Below are 3,928 nucleotides of genomic sequence, written 5' to 3'. Positions count from 1 at the left end.
CCGCACGCAGGGCCAACCCTTCTTTGACCAATGAACGTCGCCGAACTGCCCCGTGCGGCGTCGGCCTCTCTCCAATGGGCTGGATCACGTGATCGGTCTGGTCGCGCCTCTCTCGCCCTCTGCTCCGCCCCTTAAAAGTGCGGTTGAAGCGCGGAAGTGCTCTCTTCTCGCTTACCGTTGGCCGTCGGGATTCGATTGGCTGCTGTGGCTGAGTGGGGCGGAGCCACTCTTAAAGAAGCTGAGGCGGAGTTATCAGGGCTCTAAGGGTCTTTCTAGGAGGAACCTGCGAATGCTCGGATCCCTATTGGGATTTTCTGCCCGTGCCAGTCCTCAAATTCTGCCCGCCTTTTAAGGGCCCATTTTCAGATGCCACCGCCTCTGACTTCCCCAGCAACCTCTTAAACTAAACTTGCCACTCTCCACTTTCTTATGGAGTTGTTTGAAAGTCTCCCCTACCAGAGACATTGCCTCCCTGAGAGGTGAAGTCAAGTTGATTCAGTTCTGACCGCCCAGCCCTGCCTCGCACGAAACACTGGGTTTGGGATCTGGCGGAAGTTCTGCCACTTAAGCTCTCTGGGGTTCACGCGGTTTACCCCCTCTATAAACGGGAGTGGAATTCCTGCCTTGCCAAAGTCACAAGGCTTGGGCGAGCCTTGGAGAAAATAGTGCGGCAGCCCTTTCATAACTACGAAGAGCTAGGCATCTAAATTTTTTAAATTATCGGTAATGTCACATTCCTTTATTCACTGGACTACTAATATATCTGTGTGCCAGCCTTTTGGCTGGGCATGGGTGCACAGTGATGGGCAAGATGCATGGTGCCCCCAGGGAGTGTACAGGAAGCAGATACTTAATTACAATCTGTGTGATAGTTGCTCTGGTGGGAGAAACACAAAAATGAGGGGTACCGAGGAGACTCCTGGGCTTGCAGGGGAGGTGAGAGACTCCTGAGAGAAAGGGATGTTCAAATGCAGACCTGAAGGATGAGCAAGAATTAGCTGGGTAGAGAGGAGACGATGGAACAGCATAGGCTGTGACCCCGAGGCAAGAGAGAACCTGGCATCCAATGAGCCAAGGAAGAGGCAGCCAGAGCAAAGAAGAGTAGTCTCCACAGTTGGAATGCCTGGGTTCTGGTTTAAACCTGCCACTCTTGGTCCTTGTGACTTTGCGCAAATCCCTTAACTCCTTTAAACCTCCCTTTCCTCACCCCTGAAATGAGGAGGATGGTTTCTGAACTGTTATGACCATTCCGGGTGTTTATTCACTTAAAAGTGCTTAGTGCCGGACCTGGCATGGTCTCAGGACACTTGGGCCATTGCTATAAAGAAAACTGTTATAGCCAACTGGAAACCTAGATAAATAGATGAAGCATATAGACTGGGACAGGTATAAGTAATAACTTAACTGCCTACGGTCTCACTCTCTCTCCCCTTTATTAATTAATTTATTTAATTATTTTTAATAGGCTCTATGCCCAACATGGGGCTCAAACTCTCAAACCCTAGATCAAGACTCACATGAGCTACCAACTCAACCAGCCAGGTACCTCACCCTATTTCCCCTTTACCCTGTTGTGTTTTTCCTCCCAGGACTCATCACCTGACATGTTGTATATTCATTTACTTGTTTTGTTTACTGCTCCATCCCTGGTGCCTAGAACAGTGTGTGCCTGACAAAGACTTTCCCCTTGACCAAACCTGAGTCACGCTCCCCTGAGCCCTCTTTTCAACCAGGCGGATCTTGGACTTCCATCTATGTCCTTGTACAGTTCAGTTTTAGCAAGAATTCCCCATGCGTGATATCTGATCACCCTGCATATTTAAACAAACTCCTCACTCTCCACCCTCAATATCTTGGCCTGCCTTCAGAGAGAATCCCTCTAACTTTGACGTCTCTTTTCTTTTTCTTTCTTTCTTTTTTTTTTTTTTTTTTTTTGAGAGACAGAGGGAGAAAGAAAATGAGTGGGGGAGGGGCGGTGGGGGACAGAGCCAATCCCAAGCAAGCTCCGCCCCATCAGCGTCAGCGCAGAGCCGGACTCAGAACTCATCACAAGGCCCCATCTCACCCTAAGATCGTGACCTGAGCTGAAACCAAGAGTTGGATGCTTAATCAGCTGAGCCACCCAGGTGCCCCCTGGACGTTTCCACTCAGTGGTTTTCCATCCACTGGCCCCCTCCCTGCTCTTTGGCTATAAATCTCCACTCGCCTCCCCCACCCCTTATTGTGTTCAGAGTTGAGCCTGATTTCCCTCCCCTATAGCAAAACCCCCACTGCAGTAGTCTCTCTTGAGTTAAGTCTTCCTTACCACCTTTAACAAGTACCATGATTACTTTTTTTTAACAGTGCTCAATATGAGTTATTGAATGAATGAATATATAACTATATTGATATATAGCTGTTGAAGATGATAGAGTCAATGAATGCTGATTCAATGAATGATACAGACTGCTATGGACAGACCCTGGTAAATAAGTGAAGGATCAGTACAGATGAATAAAAACACCTAGTGATGGCTCCAAATAGACCATAACACAGACACATTAAATGGGTGCATATTAAATCACCTGAAAGCTTTTCCAAACTCCCCCTGCCTGAGCCTCATGCATGCTAAGAGAACCAGTCTGGGAGTGAGACTGGGGTCTGGATTTTGAACAAAACCATAGGTGACTGAGCTCACCCTGCAGAGACAGGCTGGGGAGGTGATGGGGACCTGGGGTTAGTATATGGCGATAAACAAGCCAGGCATCCAAAAGGATGGAGCCAGGGAGGAGACAGCACCAGAAACAGAGCTCTCCACTGCATTAAAAGATGAAGCCTAGAGGTAGAAAGCAAGGAGAGGCAGAGACAGGTAATAAGCCCTCTTCTGTTTCCCGTGAAAAGAAGGATGTAACTGTAGGCCATCCCCCAGGCCCTGTGAGGAGGGAGGTTCATGATCAGCAAGTGTCCATGCCCCAAGGGCAGCCCATTCCTCTACCTTGGCAGAACCCAAGCCTCCCCCACCTCTCCTCCCTCCCTCACAACCCCTTCGCAAACCCTCACCCAACTTTGGTGAACCGGAAGGCTTTTGGTTAACAACCAGAGGAGCCCCCAGCTAGCCTGTCCCCTGGCTCAGGTCCAAGCTGAGGGCAAAGTACAGGCTAACAGCAACCCCCACTGCCAGGTGGAATATGTGTGACTTTCCACAGACACTCCTGGCTACCCAAGAACAAAGGAAAGGGGTTTAAGTGCTTGCCATGGTGATGTGGGAAACTAAGGCAAATAAAAATTAAATTCCCTCGCTGCCTATAGCCCATTGACAAGTCCTTGAAACCGGCAGAGTGACCTCCCTCTAGAAGTTCAGGTACTTCGATGATGACATTTTGCCCAGGGGCAAAAGAGAATCTTAGTTTAACATTATCCCAACCTCACAGATCCTGTAAGCCTACGATAACATATAACAATTCCTTTGGCAACTTCCTGTGTCTCAACTCCCCTAAGATATATGTAGGCAATCATGCTCCAAGCTAAGGGCCGTCTGATATACATCTGAAGGGTCTCATGCCTGAGGTTTTAATAAAGGGTAATGAATGGCCTTTTCCTAGCAACAGCTCTCCCTTCAAGGTCCTGGAAAGCTTTCTTCTAAAATTCCTTAGAGAATTACTCTATCCCTAACCCCCTCCCAACCTGAGAGTTACCCCTCATGACCCCAGTGCAGCTCTTCTGCCCATGGGTCCTGTCCCTATGCTTTAATAAAATCACCTTTTTGCACCAAAGATGTCTTCAAGAATTCTTTCTTGGCCGTCGGCTCTGGACCATCCTACCATCACCCCAAAACTTCATCACTTCGTGCCACCAAGGTCAGGGGCAGAGGAAGGGGACTATAAAGGTCAAGGTGGTGGTCATGGTGGGGTGGGCTGCATAGAGAGACCCAGAGCAAAAGAGGCAGAGA

Source organism: Panthera leo, chromosome D4 (assembly GCF_018350215.1).
Source record: "Panthera leo isolate Ple1 chromosome D4, P.leo_Ple1_pat1.1, whole genome shotgun sequence".
NCBI classification, from domain to species: Eukaryota; Metazoa; Chordata; class Mammalia; order Carnivora; family Felidae; genus Panthera; species Panthera leo.
This window is presented reverse-complemented; position numbering follows the sequence as displayed.